Genomic DNA, 21,122 nt, shown 5'->3' with positions numbered 1-21,122 from the left:
GAAACGTCCAGAACAGGGAAATCCAGAGACACAGGGCAGATTAGGGGTTGTCAGAGACTGGAAGGAAGGGGGAGCGAGTGCTTAATGCAGAAGGAGTTTCTTCTGGGGGGAAATGACAAAGTGCTGGAACCAGATAGTGGTGATGGTTGCACAGCTTTGTGAATATACTAAAAACCATGGAACTGTACACTTCATGAGGGTATATTTTATGCCATGTGAATTATACCTCAATTAAAAAAGGAACCACAAATATGAACTATACGGTTAGAAAAAAGGAAAGAAAGAAAGAAGGAAAGAAACAGAAAGGAGGGAGAGAGGGAGGGATGGAAGGAGGAAGGAAGAAGTGGGTGGTGGAATAAAAGAGCCAAGTTTCCCTGCCATCCTCCTCGCCCCTTGAGCCTCTAAGCCCCACAGAGGCTGTGACAGAAGACCTGCCCCATCTTTGTCACTTGTGGCCGCTCAGCCACTTGCCAGCTGGCTGCTCAGGTGGCTGGGCCTGGAGGGGTTGCCCGGCTGGGGGTGTTGGAAAGGGCAGTGGGTAAAACAGAAAACAGACCCTTTGCTCCCCGAGGCTGCCCGTGGAGGGAGGGCAGATCTCAATCACACAGTGAATGTTTACTGAGCATCTTCATGGACCCGGCACTGTCCTAGGTGCTTTGGAAACACAGTGAACACAACAGTCCTTCCCCTGGTAGAGGCAAACAAACAAGTCAAATGTGAAGTATGTCAGAAATCCACGAATGCTACGAAGAAAATATAGCAAAGGGGATGCGAGAGAGAAAGATGAGGAGGGGTGGCTGCACTTCTAAATGGCTTAATAGCAATCAAGAAGGGTCTCATGAGAGAGAACAAAGTCTTGGAGGAAATGAGAAGGCACGCCAGGCGAGTGTCTGGGGACTGGCACTCCCGGCGAAAGACACAAGAACAAAGGCCAGGAGGCTGGAACTGCCTGGGGAGAAACACACATCCTCCTGTTCAGGTAGGCAACGCAGCCCCAGCCCATTTCAGGTAACCTCTGCTTCACGCCCTTCCCAATGTGTTTTCCCCACACATTGGAGCCTCCTCAGGCTCCATGCCTGGAATCGACCTGGCCTCCTTGTCTGTGAGGCCCTCCCAGGTGGTACAGAGGTGACCTGTGACCTTTCCGTCCCTCCTGGGATGCTCCACTCCCCTCACCTTCCACCCGGGGGGCTGCCTGCCCCCGGCCCCTGGCATGCACCTCCCTGGCCAGGTGTTTGTGACAGTGGCTTGGGGACACTGGGGCTGGGGCACGTGGGGCCACTGCTTCCTCTGGAGCCAGGAAGCTGCCTTCCCATCTACCTTGCATATGCACCCTGGAGCGTGTTTATTCTGGGGATGGTAGGACAGCAGGGACTGTCTGGGGCTGCAGCTGGGCGGATGTTAAGGGAGGACATGAGGTGAAGGTGCTAAGTGTCCACAAGGGCCCAGCCAGATGTTCACATCTGTCTGGGGCACTTGCCCTGGTCCGGCCCAACAGACCTGAAAGGAGGCTGGAGGAGAGGGCAGGACCCGAGGGTCCTCTGCTGGGGCATGCAGCCTGCCCTGGCGCCCACAGGAGGATTCTTGTGCCAGTGAGGGAGGGGGGAAGACTTTCTCCACCAAGGAGCCAGGGCCCAGGGGCTCACGAGGGCTGAGATCACGTGGTTAAGGCCACAGCCACCAGAGCAACCCACTCACCTCACATCAGTGCCAACCCTAAACCAGAAACCACCAATTCCGCAGGGACCCTCCTTCTCCATGACCCATCTGTTAGCATGTCTGGGGCACACCTCTTCTGCAAAATCTTCCTGTTCACCCCACCTTATCCCCACTGCCTGCTGGGTCAGGTCCCATCATCTCTTGCCCAAGCCTTGGTCCTGGCTGTTGCCTGGTCTGTAGTCTCCTTTCCATCCCAGATTCATCTTCCTTACATGTAGAGCTGATCATGTCACTGCCCTGCTCAAAGACCTTCCGTGGCTCCCTGTCACCTACTGAAAAAAGTCCAAATTTCTCAGCCTAGACTCGGAACCATTGCCATCGTCATTCTCACTCTCACGCTCCAGGCAGTCCAGGAACCGGCCCTGAACGCACTGAACTCTGTTTCTCCATATAAACTGCTGGCTCCCTTTGGGATGGTCCTGCCCACAGACTCACCTATTGCAGGTCCCAGCCCCACTGACACACAGGGAAGAGCCTAGCTCCTCTCAGCCTCCTTCCCAGATGCCCCAGTTGGAACTCACCTCATTCCTTCCAGACCTGTGCTGTCCACTAGGGCAGACACCAGCCACATGTGGCTACTGAGCATTTGAAATCTGGCTGGTCTGATGCGCGACGAGCCGTGAATGAAAAATACACAGTGAATTTCGAAGATTTAGCATGAAAAAATAGAAGGCCCAAAATCTCCATCATATTCCTTTTTTTTTTAGAATGGATCATTTTATTTTATGGCCGCTCGGCATGTGGGATCTTAGTTCCCCGACCAGGGATCAAACCCGCGTCCCCTGCATTGGAAGTGCGGAATCTTAGCCACTGGACCTCCAGGGAAGTCCCTCTGTCATATTTAGATTGATTAAATGTTGCAATGAAAATATTTTGGATTGGGTGAAATAAAATATATCATTACAATGAATTTCACCTGTGTCTTTTCATGCCAATCAATGTGGCTGCTAGAAAACGCAGCATCACGTGGGGCTCCCATTGTACCTCTATGGGCAGCGCTGCTCTGGGCTGGAGCAACCTCCAGCCCAGCAAACTTTTCCAGCAAATATTTTGAGCTTTGCAGGCCACGTGGTCTCTGTTGCATCTGCTCAACTCTGCCGCTGTGGCGTGAAAGCTGCCACAGGCAGCACGTGAACAAATGAACGTGGCCATGCTCCAACAAAACTTTTTTTATAAAAACAGACGGTAGGATGGATTTGGCCCAAGGATTCCTGCTAGAGATCACTGGTTTCCAGACTGTTGAAGAGGGCTACTTAGTAAAATGTATTTTCAAAAGAAGGGTGGTGGAGGATTTGAATTGCCAACCTTTTATTTTACCAAATAAGGACACTGAAAACGTGAACAGCGGGTATCACCGTCACTTAACTAAAACAGTTATTTTACACACACAAGTCAACAGATTGATCTTTATGAGAAAAGTTACTACACTTAGATTCCTAGTTATCCCACTTTGCCAGGGGTAGGTGAAGACTTTGTCAAGGACACAGCCAGCCTGTAGACAGGCACTGGGGGCCAGTGGGGCTCTGAGACCTGTAGCCACGACAGGGATCTGAAGGCCACCCTATCCACATCCCCTGAAACACACTAAGTTCTGGAGCAGTGTGACTCCCCCAGACGCCCCACTCCACGCCGATGCAGACGCAGGAGGTTTGGAGAGCCCGGGGATCTGCGTTTCTAGCTGGCTCCTTGAGCTGCTGGTCCGCAGACCAGGCTTTGAGCAGCGAGGCCTAGACCTGACTTCCTGTGATGATGGAAAAGTTCTGGATCTGCCCAGCATGTTAATCACAATACTCCATGAGCACTGAGCCCTGGAAACGTGGCTAGTCTGAGTGGAGATGTACCGTACGTGTAAAATCTACATCAGATTTCAAAGACTTAGTACAAAAACAAGAATGCAAACTACCTCATTAATTATTTCACATTGATCATATGTGATGGGTTGATATCTGGGATACATTGGGTTTAAAAAAATGTAGTATTGAAATTCATCTCTTTCTTTTCATTTCTTTTAAGTGGCTACTAGAAAATGTAAACTTTCCTACTGGCTGACGTTATATTTTTATCGGACAGCATTGCTCTAGAGCCTCTGAAGTAGAGAACCAGTCAGCCTCTGTTGCATTCCTCTGGTGATGGGGAACTTACCACCTCACGTAACAACCAATGCTAAAGCTGGGAGATGCCAGTTACAAATGTTCTTAGAGATTTTTCTCTAAACCCACTGCATGTTCGCACCCTCTGCTCCTGTCCAGGTGGGGAGGGTCTGTTCTCCCTTATGTGCCAACCTGCTGACCTCAGCCGAGATCCAGGTTGAATCTCCCGGATACCTTTATCTGATGCTCCTAATCACCCTTCTTTGAACACACCATGGTTTGGCAGTAACTTCCCCCCAAAAATATGACAATTGGGATGGAAAACACCCACACATTCGTCCTCCATTTCTAACCCCACTTCCTGGTCTGGGCAGCCCTGACCTGGTCCTGTTTACTTGCTCACCGATGAGGGAATGAGGCCCAGGAGGAGAACGGCAGTTCAGGCAGAGCTGCAATCAGAACTTGAATGTTCCTGATTCTTAATCCAGGCCTTTCCCCACCGCGCCTCACCCTGCAGCTCAAGACAGATTAAGTTTCACAGCACCCACCTTCTATGGGGACAGTTTCTGCGGGTGTCTTCTTGGGACCGTTCCCCACACCTGTATCAAGCTCTGCACGCACCACACACGGAAGCTGAACTGCCCCGAGCTCTCTTCCGGCTTCTCAACACACACAACAACCCCGCACATACACACACACAACACACAACCCACATGCACACAATATACAACCCCGCACATTCACACACACAACACACAACCCACATGCACACAATATACAACCTCACTCACACACACACTCGGCCCCCTTAGCACAGCACGGGCACAGGTGACATTTGTCTAAGTGAGACTGCACTCTGGGAGCCATGATCTGGGCACAGGGTCCTCCCGGGAAGGATGTGGGCACGAGTCCCAGCAGAACACAGCCTGACTCCTGGTGCTGCTGCCTCTGCCTTCCCGGCTCAGCTTAAGGGCTCTCGGCCCTCCTGGGGGGCCCTGCTGCCCCACCACAGCCCCCACTCCGTGTCCTCCACGTCCACCTCTGTCTGTCACCCTTCTTATCTGCCTTTCTGTGGATCCGTCCCCTCCCTTCCGGACTGGAACAAGAGCTCCGTGAAGGCAGGGTGGACGCCCGGCCAGGTGACATGCAGGGGGCCCTGGCACTGCTGCTGGATGGTACTTTGGCTCAACCCCCAGCGTCCTGCCATTTCTTGATTGTACCCTCGCTCTGCAGATGAGCCCCAAAGGCCCCAAGAGACCAGAGTGTCCTCTAGGCTACAAGGGCCGGTTGCTGAGGGGCCAGGACAGGCAGCGTCTGCCTCTACCCATCCCCCTCCGGGGGTGACACTGTGGGCCCGGCAGCCGCTCTGAGGCTGGTGTGGGACAGCTCCTCTCAGGACCACCTGGTGTGGGTGACCTTGGGGGTCTGCGTGGGACCAGCCCTGCACTGGCTTGGGGAGCAGGACAAAGCAGCCTCCTTCCTGCCTGGGGGGCTCTGGGGGCCAGGCCTCTCCCGCGAGTCCACCCGGGTTCCCCACTGCCCCTGTGGACAAGCTCCCCACTTTCCCCAGACGCGGAGCTGACTCACCACACCCGGGCACACCCGAGCCTCCCGCTGGAGTGATTAAGAGGCTGGACGCCATGCCTGGGTGGGTGGTGATGGGGTAGGTACAGGCTGGGGGGAGCAAGCAGGGGCCTCTGCAGCCCGAAAAGCCCCCTGGAAGGGAAGGAAAGGTGATGTAAAGCCCCAGCTTAGACGCCTGGACACAGAAGCTCTGGCCGGAAAGGGAAGGCGTTGGCTGGCTCCCCTCTCAGGCCACCTGGCTGGGCTCTGGACGTGCCCTCACAGACATGGGGGGAGAGATGTGTGCTGCTCTTAGAACCAGTTTACTTTGGCTGAGTTGGGCCTGTGAGCCCCAGGAAGCGGAGGACAGGGGGCTCTTATTCCCAACTCTACACCCAGGGCCCGCTGCAGAGCCTGGCACAAACAGCCACTCCATAAATAACTGTGGCTGCTGACCTCCTTCGGCTCTCCTTCTCTGTCGACTCCCTGAGCTGCTCAAAGATCCCAGGGGGATGAAGACCGTGCCTGCCCGCTGGAGCCCCTGGCTGGGGGGTGTACGGGGCACGGGGACAGGACTAGCCTTCCACTGCCTCTCAGAGGCTGCCGGCCCGTGTCCGTTGCGGCTGGTGGGGACCCCACTGTGGCAGGTGGGCTGGCACCAGAGCCACCCAGGGCTCCCCGGAGCAGCCGAGGCCTCCTGCCCAAACCCAAGTCCCAGCCCCACCCGGTCTCCTTCCAGAACTGGACTCGCTCCCCCTGTGAGTCCTGGACGCCAAGGAGCACGCTTAGCTGTGCTGGTGACACAAAAGGCCTGTGATCCCACGAAGATGCAATTTGTAATGCATGCGCAGCCCCTGAAGGGACCACATAACAGTCTGGCCAGTGGGTTGGCAGGCCATGGAGGGGGCCGGAGGGGGCTGCACGGGCTGGCCAGAGTCTGGGGGATGAGAAGGGGCTGGAATCCCCTGGGAGGAAGTCGGGGGCGAAGGGGAAAACAGAAAATGAATATAAGAGAGGTGAGAAAGTAGGCTGGGGGAAGGGGAGGAGAGGGCGGCAGAGGCCCAGCAGCAGGGAATATTCTAGGGGCAACCACTGACATCCAGGCAGAAGGGAAAGGCTGAGGACTTGAGGGAGGCACGGAGAGAGGTGCTGGAGGAGAGGCAGGGGGAAGGACAGCAACGTGCAGCCTCACTGGAGCCCCCAGCGGTCCAGGGTGGCCGCAAAGCCCCGCCCTCGGGGAGTACGGGAGCCCCTTCTGCAGGCCTGCAGTGCGCTGCTGCTTCAGGCACCTGGGTGGGACTCAGCCCCGGTCACAGGCAGGCCCCCAGCTGCCGACCTCCCTCCTGACATCTGCCTGCCTGTGGGACCACTGCCTTTGGCCCGGGTTCCAGTTGGGTGCCAGGTGCCACCCCAGAGCTGGCTAGAAGCCCTGCCAGCCTCCCGCCTTCCCCCAGGAACCTGGTACTCTGCTCTGAGCTGCCTGAGGGTGGCCATCCCCAGGACCGAGGACAGGAGACAGAGGGCACTTGGGCTGGGACCTCAGCCTCGCCTCCTCCAAGGATGGCGGCGTTCTGCGACCCCCAAGTTGTGTGGCTCAGTGCCTGCCCGCTGGTCTGGCAGGCTGTGGGCACCTGGCTGTGCCAGGGGGAGAGGACAGGCCGCAGGCACGGTCTGCCCGGCTGCAGCATTCTTTCCTGCCCTCTGCTGCCCTCCCAGCACGCCAACTGGCTTAGCCCACGCCCGCCATGCCAGCTCCTCTGCCCCGTGAAGCCCGTACCCAGCCCCATGCACCCACACCTCTGGGGCAGGGAGGCCCCACAGCAGAGCCGGGGGTCTGAGGCTGCTCGGCTCTGCCCAGCCTTCGCGCTCTGCTGGGTCTGAACATCCTACACTAGGTGACCCTCCGTCCACGCCCGGGGCTGGATCCCCCCTAGGCCACCACTCCTTGCCATGCTTATCACCCATCCAGCTACACACAGCTCCTTGCTCCTCCCTCTTCAGAGAAACCCACACCCCATGGAGGAAGATACGATAGGCCAGGACCCTCGGGTTTCGGAGGCTGGCTGCTTCCACTTTCCCCAACTCAAGGCTGCAGCTGACTTACTTCTCTTCTGTGCATGGCGAGGAAAGTGGCTGGAGGGTCCTTGTTCCTCACTAGATATGTGATGCTGGGGTCCCGCTGCCTGGGCTTGAACCCAGGCTCTGCCCGTCAGGGGCTTTATTATTTATTTATTTTTGGCTGCGCCCCGCAGCACGTGGGATATTAGTTCCCTGACTAGGGATCAAACCTGTGCTCCCTGCATTGGAAGCTCGGAGTCTTAACTGCTGGAGCGCCAAGGAAGTCCCTTGTCGGGGGCTTGACGAGTTAGCCGTTACCTAACCTCTCTGTGCCGCAGTTTCCTCAACTACAAAACGTGCACGTACACTCGGCAGATTCGGGAACCAACGTGAGCTGCCAACGAGCAAAAACTGAGGGGGAACCCATAGGAATAACCGAGTTACTTCAGCGACCAAACGACACCAGAGTAAGTTGTTTTCACCCTAAGTATGAGTGTCTCAAGGCATGGGCAGCTAGAACAGCGCTACCTCTGGTCCCCAAGGATTCCCTGGGGGGGGGCGGGGGGGCGAAGGCTCCCTGACCAGGTGGCTCAATTTGGAATGAGCATGATGGGACCTCAACTACTGGTTTAGTTAAATTCTCCAGTTCATAGGATAATTTTTAGCATGTGGCTCTGGCCACTGGAACAGACCTCAATAGCATGTAATTCTGAAGATGCAGGTGGAGAGGCTGCTGTTCTGTGCCTGCCCCTGCCCCCCGGCTGGGGTGCACTCACAGGCATGTTATGTCACCATGAACATGTGTGTCTCAGACGGGGTTCCCAGAATCACCCCACAGTGACATGCCAACAGCCCAGGAACACAGACAAGATGCCCAGGCGTGTCAAGAAGGTGTAAGAAGCAGTGCTACCTTTGCTACGGTAATTAATCCTCATTAAAAATGCCTGTGACTAGTAGCATTGCTACCCCAAAGAGAAGGATTATTAATAAGAGCAGAGCTTCCTAACGAACCTCAAAACAGACCCTAGAACTCCCTGGCCTCCCCGAGGAGCCTTTGGGTTCCACACCCTGAAGGAATGCTTTTTGCTACCAACTCCAAGAAACAATCTGTCTCACATCAGGAAGCTGGGTGGAAACACCACATCCTCCATGGAAACTTCCGGTTTCTGGCAATGTTTATGCCAATGACAACTGAGGCCATCTGCGATTTCACCTTGATTAAGAACATAAGATGATAAGATGGACAGAACTCTAAACACAGCGCTCGGGAAGGCCCCCAGTGCTCCCATCCTCCAGGGTCTGGTCCCTCTCCGACCTGCTGGCAACCTGCCAGCACAGTCCCCTCCTCTGTCACCAATACTCCTTTTTAGAAAACTTAGGGCACTTACATCTTTGTCCTTCCCCGAGGGATTTCCCAGCTTCCCAGCTGGATGTGGTGATAAGATTCTCTTTTATAGGGCACTGCAGCTTAATAATAAGTAATTACCGTGACAAAAAAATCCCATTTTGTGGGCCTGCGGGTTTTTCTTCCCACTCTCTACAACTTTCTTCTATTGGAGCCCAGACTAGGGCCTCTCAGGGAGTCCTGCTGATATTCTGGATTTACAGATGAGGTACTTCTTGCTCTGAAAGGTGATCAGTATCGGCTCCACCCCTTGCTGGCCGCAATGCACCAGGACAACAGCCTCTCTGTGTCCCATCCTTGGATCTCTAGCAGGGACCAGATGTGGGGGACCACGGCTCTGGGCTGCCCTGGAGGGGGCCGAGGTACTCACAGAGAGCCAGAGCCCCCAGGCGGCCAGCTGGGCAGGTGGGGAAACCAAGGCCAGGCCTTGTGGGGCACAACCTGAGTGAGGCCCCGGGCCGCTCGGGTGAGCTCTGAACAAATACTGGAGCCCAAACCGCAGCTGGATTTCTCCTGGTGTCGGGTGACCTGAAGTCATGCCTCGGATGGTTAGAACTCTGAAAAATACCAGCACGGCTGAGAGGCTGGGAGGAGGGACGCCTGACAACAAGCTCCTCTAATTAATTATAGAGCTGCTGCGTCTCAGAGGGGACCCGGCCCCATGCTCAGCACACTTGGGGTCCAGCCCATGCAGCGGGGAAAGGTTGATGCTTTAATAGAGAGAACGGAATTCTCTTGGTGGAGGTTTTATTTTCTAATTTCCAGTTTGAAAGGCTCTATGTTTCAAAAGCTTGCCTGTTTAAACCCTGCATCTTAATGCGCCGAAAACCACGTCTCTGGTCTTGCTTGATTTCACGTCTTTTGCTCCTGCCCGTTATCAAACGTGTGTTGAGACTGAATACACAGCCTACACATGGCACCAAGGCTCACTCACGCGGAAGACCTGCAAGCCCTCGGTGGGAGCCTGCAGGGGAGGCAAGCTCTGACTCTGGAGGCTGGGCCGGAGCCGCCCTGAGCCCCACTTCCAAGGGATGCGGGAGGCTGTCTCACTTCAAAGGTGGTTTGGGACAAGTGGGGTCTTGAACTAAATGTCACTATTTGTTTGGTATTTGGTCCTGGACCACCAGAGCTGCATGTGCTCCTATAAAAATGTGCCTCCACAAATAGCCAGGAAATGGCTGGCTAGATCTTTCCCAGTCTGCTGAGACACACGGCCATCTCCTGCAGAACAGCTGCGAAGGAAACTGGGTGTTCAAAGCTTGGCCCAAGGTGCACACTCTGGCTTTCCCACAAACAATTCTACCCATGGTTGATGCCCATTTTGGATGGGTCTGTCTCGGTTGTGGTCTTTTTGCCATCCCGCTGCCCCTACAGAAAGCTCCAAATGCCACCAGTAGAGGAAGCATCCAGTCAGCACTGGAGGAATTGGGCACCTTGGCCCCCCGGTCTTTTTGATGCATTTATCCCAACTATGAGCACTGGTCTGACTTCATCAAGATAATGCCAAATGTCTGGCATTTTTCGGAGGCTTGCCGCTGCTTCATCTTAACTTGACCCTCCCATTCAACCTGGGGGGATGGTGCTTTTTCCCTGTTTCTCAGAGGAAGAGCCTGAGGATCAGAGAGATAAACTGACTTGCCTAACACAGCCAATAAGCTGTGGATTAGTCTCCAATTCTACATTTTACCTATGGAAGCCTCTTCCTGCAGCCCAGAGCGTTCTTGCCAGTGGGGCTGGGGGTGGGGCAGATCCTGGCTACTTTGAGTGGTGGGCCCCATGACCACCTGGGAGCTTGTTAGAAATGCAGATTCACAGGCCCCACCTCAGAGATCCCCAAGGGATTCCTGCGCTCATGGGAGTTTGGGAGGCACTGGGAGGCTGACCTGCGAGGTCCACCCTGATGGCCTGCGACTCAATGACGATGGGGAATTTTGTGAGTCGGCCCTGGCCTGGAATTGGATGCCCGCTGCCTGTGGGTATGGGGGCCCTCTCAGCGGCTCTTGCTGTCACTGGGCTATGTCCAGGGCTGCTCAGACATCACAGGTGGTCCTAGGGAAGGTGCGACCAAGGACCAAGGGCTCCGGGTTGCAGGCTGCTTCCGGCCACCCTCTGCTCCCAACCATGCAGTCAGTCCCCTATCCCTTCCTCTGCAGTTGCTGACATTTGTCAATTCCTGCTGCGTGGATCTGTGTAAGGGACCGACCCAGGCGCCCAGCAGCCTGGGGACTCGGAGCTGCCCTGGCTCAGATGAGGACCCCATCTTTGTCTGCCGTGTCCCCAGCTCCTGCTGAGCCACCTCCGATGGCTCTCTCTTTCTTGGCTCCCTGGAGAGCCCAAAGGGGCACAAAAGGACAAGAACCCACCATCCAAAGGCCCAGCTCCACCTGGACCGCTCCTTGTCTCCAAGCAACACACACTTCTGCCATCCTCCCTTCAAACATACCCATGGGGGAGGTGGTGGAGGAACAGGTTCACTTAGGCCTGGCCTAACCCTGACCGTCAGCCTTGGGGTGGCACCCCCTGCCCTCTGCCTCCCATCTCCACATCCAGCCCAGGGTGCAGACCTGGTTCTATGGGAGTCCCCATGCCCCACCCCCTCCCCCCCACCCCCACCCCCCGCCCCTGGGTCAGGCAGGCCCCAGGATGGTCAGCCTGAAGCTCTCCCAGATTCACTGTCTTCCCCCTTCAAGCCCCAGGCCTCCCCAAGCAGTCACCCCGACCCTGCAGGTCCAAGCAGAGGTTGAGGATGCTAAAGATAAAGAAGGCAGCCCCACCGCGCCGCAGAGGAGGGCAGGTCGTAAGGTGTGGGCAGCCAGGGTGGGTGAGGCAAGGTACTGCAGCCCCCCAGCTGGCTCTGGCCAAGCTGGCACTGGGAACTGCAGCTCTGAGAGGCCATGGGGCCTGGGGGAGGCAAGGGAGTCCCTCCTCTGTCCCCAATGCAATGTCCCCACTGATTCCGCATTGGGTGGGATCGCAGGACCCCCGCCTTCCACACCACGGCCAGCAGGCAGGCGGCAGCTGATTTTCTGCGCGCATCTCCCCGTGGGCAGCCCTGAGGATTTGGGGGCTCAGAGTCGCTTGGCTTCCTGCACCCCCTTGCCAGCCCGAGCTTCCTGCGCAGCCCCGCAGACTGCAAAACTCTGGCCCAGCCCCCTCCCCAGTCGGAGCTCCAGGGGCCTCCCTCGTCAGCCCCATCAGGCGGGTGGCCCGCCTTCCCCGAAGCCGGCGCGCGGTCCCCGCTGCAGTAGAGCTCCGCGTCCCCGCCGCCGCCTCCGCGCGGCCCCCAGGCTTTCCCGACCAGCCAGAGAGGGGCCCCGCTCCTCGCCCCCGCGGCCCGGCACGAAGTTCCCCAAAGTGACCAGGGCGCCGAGAACCCCCGCCCCCTCCCCTCCGGCTTCCCCCGAGACTCCGCCCGCCGCCCCCTCCCGCGCCTTCGGAAAAGTTGCGAGCGACACCCCAAACTCCAGCCCCCGGCCCCGCGCCGCGCGCGCCGCAGGCGACCCCGCGCTCGGCCGCCGCGCAGGGGCGCAGTTCCCCCCATCGGGCCCCGGCGCCATGACGCGGGGAGCGCAGCGGGGCCCCCGCGGCGGCGCGGAGGCGGCCAAGTGCGGGTGTGGGTGGCGGCGCGGGGCGCACGTGCGCCGGTCGGGGGGCCGGGGCCGGGCGGGCCGGGGGCCGCTTACCTGTTGGAGGTAGAGGAAGGCGGGCGGGCAGGGCACGGAGTGCGGGAGCATGCTGCCGGAGTTGGACAGCAGGAGGCAGCCCGAGTTCGCCATGGAGCACAGCATGGGGCGACAGGGGGGCGCCCGGCGGCCGAGGAAGCTCTGCGCTCGCTGCGCGGCTCGTAGCCTCCGCGCGTCCCTCGGTGTGTGCGCGCGCCCTGCCTCCCGGGCGCCCTCTCGGTCTCCTCCTCCTCCTCCTCTTCCTCCTCCGGCCCTCCCCTCCCCCTCGTGGCGCTCTTTAAGACGGAGGCATGGAAGGAAAGCGGCACGCCTCTGCCGGGTGCTCCCCTGCCCGGGCGGGGACGCTGGAAAGAGCGCGCGCGAGAATATGGCAAAGGGAGGCTATATGCGCGAGAGAATGGGTGAGGGGAGCAGGGGAGAGGGAGTCCGTCACTTTGGAGCCACCGGAGCCCTGTCTGCAAAGAGTGGTGCGTGTGCGTGTGTGAGTGTGCGCGTGTGCGCGCGTGTGTAGCGGTGGGAGGGGGAGTCCCTGGCGTACTCCAACATCAAACAGCCCCGCGCGGAGGGAAGAGAATCCGGAACGACAGCACAACAGCGGATCCCACACTTAACCCCTCGCCCGCCGGCGCCCGCGCGGCCAGTCCTCGCACCCTCCCACTGGCCTCCGCTCGCCTCCTCCTCTCCGCATCCAGCGGCCACTCCCGAGTTTGGGGTCTGTGGAATCTCCTTTTGCCCCCTCTCTGTCCACCGGCCGCTGCGGAGAGAAGAAGCCGCTCTGCAGGCTCTGCGGCCCGACCGGAAGGCGCTTCGTCCTGCTTGGCGTTCAGAGAAGCGCCTCTTCTAAGGGAGGCCGGCTCAGTGGCGGGGATGTCGGTGATGTAATGAGGGCATCTACGCAGAGGCTTCCTCGCTAGAGAACGCTTCTCCTGCTGCCCCAGGCTTGGAAGCCCAACTGGAACCCCTGGGAGGCTCTCCCACCCTCCCGCTGTCCCCCAGGCCCTATTTACACCCCAGGCCTGCCCCAGGCGCACGGTCTTGTGGACCCTAAGTATACAGGGGAGGGGGGCAAGGGGCACTGGCCACAGCCGCCTGCTCCGCTCCCCATACCCAAACAAACACACTGGACTTGGTGTGCACACATCAATGGAGCCGGAGTGCACAGTCGGACCCCTGACCCCAGTCAGCGCCTGACAGAGGTCTTGACTGTGTCCATACACCACCACTGTGACAGGTGCGTGTGTGTACACACGTGCGTAAGTCTGCAGCTTCACCAGGCACACACACACGCACCCACGGGCCTGTCACGCATCCACACTTGCCAGATGCCCCCTGACCAAGCCCAGTTTACCAGGACAAGCCACAGGTGAGCGTGGCTGTGAGAGGGACAGTCCGCCTCTCACTGCTGTTAGAGACAGCAGGGGGACATACCCAACCTCTCGCCCCAACTTATGCATACTTCCTTCCTTATGCAAATCCCAGACACCTATTACCAATTCTGGACTCAGCTGTCCTACCTAAAAGGCACCTGTAATTCCTGGGCTCTCACTGTGGGGAGCAAGCCCCACTCTGGAGGGAAGCAGTGCTGGGACCGCCTGGCAGTGGGAAGACCACTGGCTTGGGAGTAAGGTGGAGGCAGCTTCACTTGCTGTGTGATCTTAGGAAAGTTGCTTGTTCTCTCTGGGCTTTGGTTTCTGCACCCAGCCCGAAAGTTTGGGTGGAAGATGTCTGAGATGTCCTGTAGCACTTGCTGTAGGATGTGTCCATGGGGCCATTTAGGAAGAAGCAGCAAGGGGTGGGGACTGCGGATGGGCTGCCTCCAAGCAGTTTGGGAACAAGCTCAGCTTGAACAAGGCTGACAGGTGTGTGCCCCTTGGATACCCCTCTCTGAGGCACCGCATGTCCCTCGAACGAAACACCTCCTGTTCATCTTCTTCTAAGAAGGAAAGGGGGGGCTGTGCAACGTCTGGCAGGGAGGCAGACAGAAGAAGAGATGAGGGTCAAAGGAGAGATGGCAGTGGGGAGCGCTGACCCATCGTGTTAGGTCGCCATCCTTGCCTGACCTTTTTTTTGGAATCCCTCACTGTGCTGACCCCAGGGGTGGCGCTGGCACAGAGTGGGGATGGGGGCAGTTGGCTATGGACTTGCAGAGACCACCCCTGCCTTCAGGCTGGACAGGTTATTAACTTAGCATCCCAGAAGAGGTGCCCCTACAGCCTACGACAGTAACAGGGTGGCCCAGTGTTGAGGCCTGGGGCATCTGCGGCAGGAGCACCCGACTGGGTACAGCATTTGCCAGCAGAGACCTTGCTCTTCTGTGGAGGGTGGCACCCCAGAGTGGCCCCGGCCACGGAGCCCAGGGCAGCTCTGCAGGCCGCTTGTGTCTGGAGTCGTGCTGCTCTGCCCTCCTGTTTCAGAAGCCTTCCCTCTCCTGTCCTCTCCTAGCACCTGTCAGTTTTCACTCAGGAATCTGGGCAGTCATGTAGCATTCACATTCAGCCCTGGGCTCCAAGTCCACCCTGCCTGTGACCTGTTCATTAGCTAATTCACTGTTGTTACAGAGCATCTACTGAGATCAACGCTTTATCCTTCCCATAAGAGGACTTGGGAGTGTATCCTAAACGGTGCCTGACACACAGGAGACACCAATTGAGTTGACTCTCATGCTTTTTCGTATTGTGAATCCACTGTGTGCAGACACTGCACCAGATGCTAGAGCTGTAGAAATCAAATTCTTTGTACTGGGGAGAGCACACCGTCTGGTGGGGAAACCAAGCCAGCAAACCAAGGCTGCAACCTACTGTGCTGAGAACTGTGATAGCCCAGGATAGTGGGAGCTCAGACCTGGGGTGAGCTTAGACCCGGCGTGTGGTCAGGGAAGCTTTCGTGGAGGGTCTCCTGAGCTCAGTTATTGGCCCTTAGAAAACCAGGGTGGCGGCTAATGCCAGCCTCGGTATCGGTATTGCTTCCAGCAGCCTCGCACCTGGTCATCAGTGGGCATCTCAGCGTAGCCACCTGCCTTCAAGCCTCACCTCCAAAGACTGTCAGGCCTGGAGAGCATGTCTAAACACCCATCAGCCACCTAATCACACTCGGGCTCCAGCAAGAGTGAGAACAGCAAAACAGAACAGAAAGAAAACCTCCAGAAAAAGGATTTGGACAACATGTGGGTTTGGCTTATTTCTCAGGACGGGGCTGCGTGCCCATGGCCTCCTGCGCTGTGTCCTGGACTTGTGACTTTCTCTAGGAGCCAATGACTAAATTGCAAATTGAAGAGGCTTCGGTGCACGGGGGGGGTGGGGGGTGCCTTTTGGGGGAGGTAAGGTCATGGAACAGCTAAAGAGCACCCCCCATCACTTCTTGGTCTCCCCTTCAAGAGTTGAAGTGTCAGGAGGGCAGGGAACTTGCTGGCTGGTTCACAGCCTCATGCCAATGCCTGGAGTAGCTCCTGGCAGGGATGCATTTGGTTGCCCCTGTTCCCACCCCCACCCCCAGCCCGAGGCTCGGTTCGTCCCAAAGGTGAGTCAACTATAGCTGCTGGAGGACCTAGGAAGCACAGGCACTGAGAGGGCTGGGCCAGGCTGCTGCAGAAAGATCAGTGCCCCTGGGGTGTATGTCTGGATCGTGTCAGGACCATCCCTTGTCTGTGGTCTGGAGGAGAAAGGGGAAGGATGCTCTGCGCCCCTCCAAGTGCTCCTGGGAGCCCCCCAGTGGCACGGACCATGTCTAATGTGATTGTTTCTGAGTCTGTGCCGTCCTCACCCAGAACCTCCGATGCCTGGCGCGGAGGTAACACATTAGGCTGTGGGGTACAACGTTCTTCAGATCCCCTGGACTCGTCACAGCCCTCCAGAGCCCCTGGTGTCTCCCGGGCCAAGGTGGGTGGCCCTGAGTGGGAGGGGGATGCCCGGGCGCCCAGTGCTCAGCTGTCCCCGCTTCTGGGGCGAAGGGAGGCTGTGAGCTGGGAAGAGCTGTCAATCCGGTGCTAATATTCACTACTTAAAAAAAGAGCCAAGGAAAAAAATATCCTATTCGCCCTGAATCTGAGAAGGGCCTTGTTAGGGAGGCAGGAACTGAGCTGTAATTATTTCTGTGCTCCTGGGCACCACTATAAATATCAGGCAAGGAGGCACCTCAAAAGGTCCAGATGGTTCCAAGGCTTTGGAGATCTCCTGGGTCCTCCCTGCCCCCACCCTGTGTCACCTTCCCTGGAGGAGGCCCTATTGGGGGTGCAGGCATTACCCCCTCTCCTGCACCCACTCTGGGCAAGCCTGCCTGGGAGATCCAGGCCCACAGCCTTACACTCTCAGTTTCTTTGCTGTGCACCTCTGTGAAATGGGGACATGGGGTCTCCCTGGGAGAGCATGTGCCAAAGTGTTTTAAATGGCCTGTGTTTTTTTTGTTTGTTTGTTTGCGGTATGCGAGCCTCTCACTGTTGTGGCATCTCCCGTTGTGGAGCACAGGCTCTGGACGCGCAGGCTCAGCGGCCATGGCTCACGGGCCCAGCCGCTCCGCGGCACATGGGATCCTCGCGGACCGGGGCACAAACCCGCGTCCCCTACATCAGCAGGCAGACTCCCAACCACTGCGCCACCAGGGAAGCCCCGGTCTGTGTTTTTAACAAAGGTGGCGGTTCGGTGGCCAAATGATTTGGGAAAGTGTTGGCTAACTCAACACCACCTCCAATCCTTCGGAAATTCCAAGGCTGCACCTTGGCAGATTCCAACAAGAAACAGGAAGCCCTGCGGTGCCTTTAGGGGAGGATAGGTTGGGGGTTAAGTTACTCCTGGGCCTGTGCCTCTTTCCCCTTCTGAGCGCCCAGGCTGGCATCCTCAGGCTTCACCCACGCAGGGAGAGCAGCGTGGAACTTGGCAAAGGCTTCCCAAGACAAGGAGTGAGCTCACCGTCTCCGGTTGCAGCCGGGCCATAATCTACAAAGACAGTGTGCTCTGTGCTTCCAGCAGAGCCAGAGGTCTCTGCCCCAGTGTTGGGGTGTCTGGCACAGGCTTGGGCATGAGCGCTGGGGGACCGAGGAGGCGGGAGCAGCAGAATTGTACGTGGCACCTCCACAGGGGAGTCGGCTAGGGTGGCCATGGCTCGGGTGCAGAGGGTGTGCATAAGGGGGCATGGGGTGACCCAAGAAGCATCTTTTATATGAGCCAACCAGTTGCCCACATCACCAACTGAACACTCTCCCAGGGGGATTCATGCCCCATTTCCACAGATAAAGGAACAGGAGTAGAGTCAGGGGCCAGTTCCAAGCTCGGGGCTGCTCGGGGTGCCTCCAACACCCCGACACCACTGGGGAAGTGTCAGGTTGAGGACAAGAAGAAGCTCTTAAGTCACCGTGTAAAATGTAGGAACCCCCCAGATTCCCTGAAGGCGGTGGCTTCCCTAACTTGGGCATGGGGACCGTTTCTGCTTCACCCTGGTGTGTCCTATTCTCCCAGAAGGGCAGGGGAGTTGCCAGAGAAGCCCCTGCAAGGACAGGATGCGAGTGCGCTGCCCGGGCTGACCAGGCCACGCTGGAGGCATCCAGCAGAGGGCCCACTCACACCAGCCAGAGCCTCCCCTTTGAGGTCAGTCCTATAAGGAGGGGCCACTGGGGGTGCTCCCCACCCCTGGGCCCCTCTGCATCCCTGAGCCACCAAGTGCTTTCCCAACACAGAGGGAAAGTCAGTCCCAGCCCAGGCTGCCGTGGCCAGCACCCACCGTCCAGCTCAGCAGGGACACCCCTACCCACTGGTCCTGTCCCCTTGGCCCCAGTAGAGACTGCAGCAAAAGTAAAAATCAGCGTGTAAAGGAAGTTTATTTATCTGTTTAATTAAGAGGCGTTTGCCAGCCACATTCGGGTCCATCCGTCTCACTTACAACCATGTCCCGGCAAAATTAAACATAATAAATATACGGAGACTGAAAGCAAAGGGCACACTCGAGATATATGGGCAAAGCCAGAAGTTGCACAGGGTTGCAGTTATAAGCACATCTTTCTTTGGCAAGTTCCTCTCCCCTCGGGGCCTGGGAGCCAGAGGAATGCTCTCAGAGAAGGGCTGTGGGTGCCACTCCTCCCTGCTTTTCCCACTCAGCACTGTTGCCAAGCTTTATTTATTTTAAATGAGCCCCCAGGACGTCTCCCTTCTGCTCTCCTGGAGAGGGGGAGAGAGCTCAGCACAGAGCAAAAGAACATCTGAAATCAGCCAGCACTGTGATGTCCCACCTCGGGGCTTGGTGGGTAAGAGGCCTCGGCAGCTACAGCCCTGGAAAGCTCTTTGTAGGCTTCTGCTGCATCTGGGCCACGAGCTCCTGGCAAGGAGGCTGCCTGGGCTGAGAGAGACTTGGAGAAACAGATCTGTGCTCTTTGGTGTGGCCCAGCCACCATTCAGGATGCTGGCCCCAGAAGCCACAGAAGCCAGAGGAGGGAGAAGGGCAGAATTGTTTTAAAAAGTCTCAAGAGCCTGACTGTTTGCTTAAAGTTCTCGGGAATGAGAGTGTACAAAGGGAACAAGTGGTGATGAATTGTCATTATTGATTGCTAACTGTGACAACACCTTACACTGGCTCCATGCTTTCCTAACCTTTTCATCTCATTTGATCTTCACATTGTAGATGAAGAAGGTAGAATGATGCCCACTCAGTCTATGATGACACTTCCAGGATCACAGAGGAGGCCAAGGTCACACAACTAGGGAGAGGCAGAGTTCCGGCTGGAAAACAAGCCTCCGGGTTCACAAACCCACACGAGCCTTTAGATTCCCTTCCACGACTGTGCTTGGCTCGTGTGCTCCGCTGAGCATCCTTGTCACTAGCCTTTGGCTTTCTCTCCTAACAGGATCAACCCCAAACCAAATCTGTTAATGTAATCGTCATTTGCAGTAGCTTGGGCATTTACTAATCACACTGCCGCTCAGTCTGCATGGCAATTATCTTGAATTTCCTCTTTCTCATTAGGCAGGAGGTCGCGAGAACTCAGTAGGGTTGCTGAACTCTATGACGAAGCCAAGGAGAGACGCTGCCACTGGACAGAGGAAGCCCTTTTGCAGGGTTCCTAGCTGGTCTGCCATGAGATGCTCAATGTCCTGGATCGTCATCTCACACTCTGAGCCTGGCCCACCACCTGAGCTCTCCAGTCCCACCTAAATCTGGGCGTATCTACTTATCTCCCCGTGCCAGCACTGAGAGTGTCCACAGAAAAGAAAGAGTCCTGAGAGGCACAGGAAGTCTGTATATTTGCTCGGAGTTGAAGATGCCAGCTCTGGCTGGCTCACCAATTAAATGCCCTTGGAGGGCAGAGTCCCCAGTGCAGACATGACTGACGACAGCCTCTGCTCACACTAAGGCAGGGCTCATGTTACAGCTTTATCACCAGCAGAGGCTGTGGGACCAGAGAAACCTACATAACTCACAGCTCCATGCAGCCCCGCCGGGGTGGCCCACCTGAGCGCTAAAGTTGCCCTTGGCACCCGTACCTGCTGTCTTTCAGCACCAGGGACAGCGCCAGCATCGTGTTTCTCTCTGGTCACTACCCCTGCAGCGAAACACAGTCCCTGGAAGGGAGAGGCACACTCACAGGCACAGGCAATGGAGGTGGAGGGGACATGGGGATCATAGAGTCCAGCCCTCTGCCTTCTAGCTGGCAGTCACTGAAGCTTTCAGGGACTGGTACTTTTTTTTTTTTTTCTTGAAGTACTCCACAGAGGGAGACCTGGACATCTCTGGGGAGCCCGTTCAGATCTTTATCACCTTGGCTGTCAAGAAATTCTGGCTTGTGTCTCACACAAACCTTTTCCACCTTCATTTTATTCAAAGGGGAAAAGCCTTGAAGGAATTCCAAGGGGGAGCTTGGACCAGTCAGCTGAAGCCACTGTCACCTCCTCTAACGCCCAAGAGAGACTGGGAATCACCCACCAGAACTTGTAGAACAAGGCTGTGTGCTCCAAGGAAGAGGCCCAACAACAGCCCCGCACGCTTCAGGGTGTCGGGAAGGGAAGCCTGTACGCTTGACATTTGGGGATCTCCCACCGTTGCGACCAGCATGAACTTGTGTCAAGTTCAATTAGAATTGAACTGAAGACACAAAGCATTGAGGGTCCCTAAGCAGAGGGCCATGGAAAGGGGTCAAGGCGTGTTCTTTCATCCATAGTGGATGGGTCCGGCTGCCTAGGGTAGAGGCAGCAAGGGCCCATTCCGTGCTCCCTGCCTCTTCATAGACAGCAATTGAAGTAGCTGCACTCTGCACTTTGCCATCAGTTAAAATAAATCTTACTTAACAGAGAAACCAATGCCCCTTCCTTCAGCCTTGGTTGAGGAGAGGCAACAAAGGGACAGACCCAGGAAGCCCTGTAGAGAGGTAATGACGATCAGGGGATAGTCTGGGCCCAAGGACTGTGAAAGTCAGGTCCTCCAAACTCTGAACAAATCTGAAAGATTCTGGGTCAAACATCTGCTTATAGCTTCAACCAGTTAAAAAGCAACCCCAAGGCTGCAAGGAGCAGAACGTGAGGGGTCTGGCACTGGCTCTTCCTCTGTCCCTTCCTGCCCCATAAAGCCAAAGACGCATCTCATTAAAAGCTCATTAGGAGCCTGAGGCCACAAAGGCCCAGAGAGGCG

The 21,122-nt window shown here is 56.9% G+C and overlaps 1 protein-coding gene across 1 annotated transcript in view; it reads right to left on the bottom strand.

The window, feature by feature from the left end:
• The window catches only part of CYTH1 (cytohesin 1), a gene marked incomplete at its 3' end in the record, with an annotated part of 375,946 nt that extends 364,500 nt beyond the window's left edge, over positions 1 to 11,446 (bottom strand). The window contains exon 1 of the mRNA XM_079724490.1: positions 11,429 to 11,446. The remainder of the gene's footprint in view (positions 1 to 11,428) is intronic.
• Between the last annotated feature and the right edge of the window lie 9,676 nt (positions 11,447 to 21,122).

The sequence above is a fragment of the Hyperoodon ampullatus genome (genome assembly GCF_949752795.1).
Source record: "Hyperoodon ampullatus genome assembly, chromosome: 19".
Taxonomy (NCBI): Eukaryota; Metazoa; Chordata; class Mammalia; order Artiodactyla; family Ziphiidae; genus Hyperoodon; species Hyperoodon ampullatus.
The sequence above is the reverse complement of the archived record's forward strand: the minus strand, read 5'-3'. Positions and strand labels throughout refer to the sequence as shown.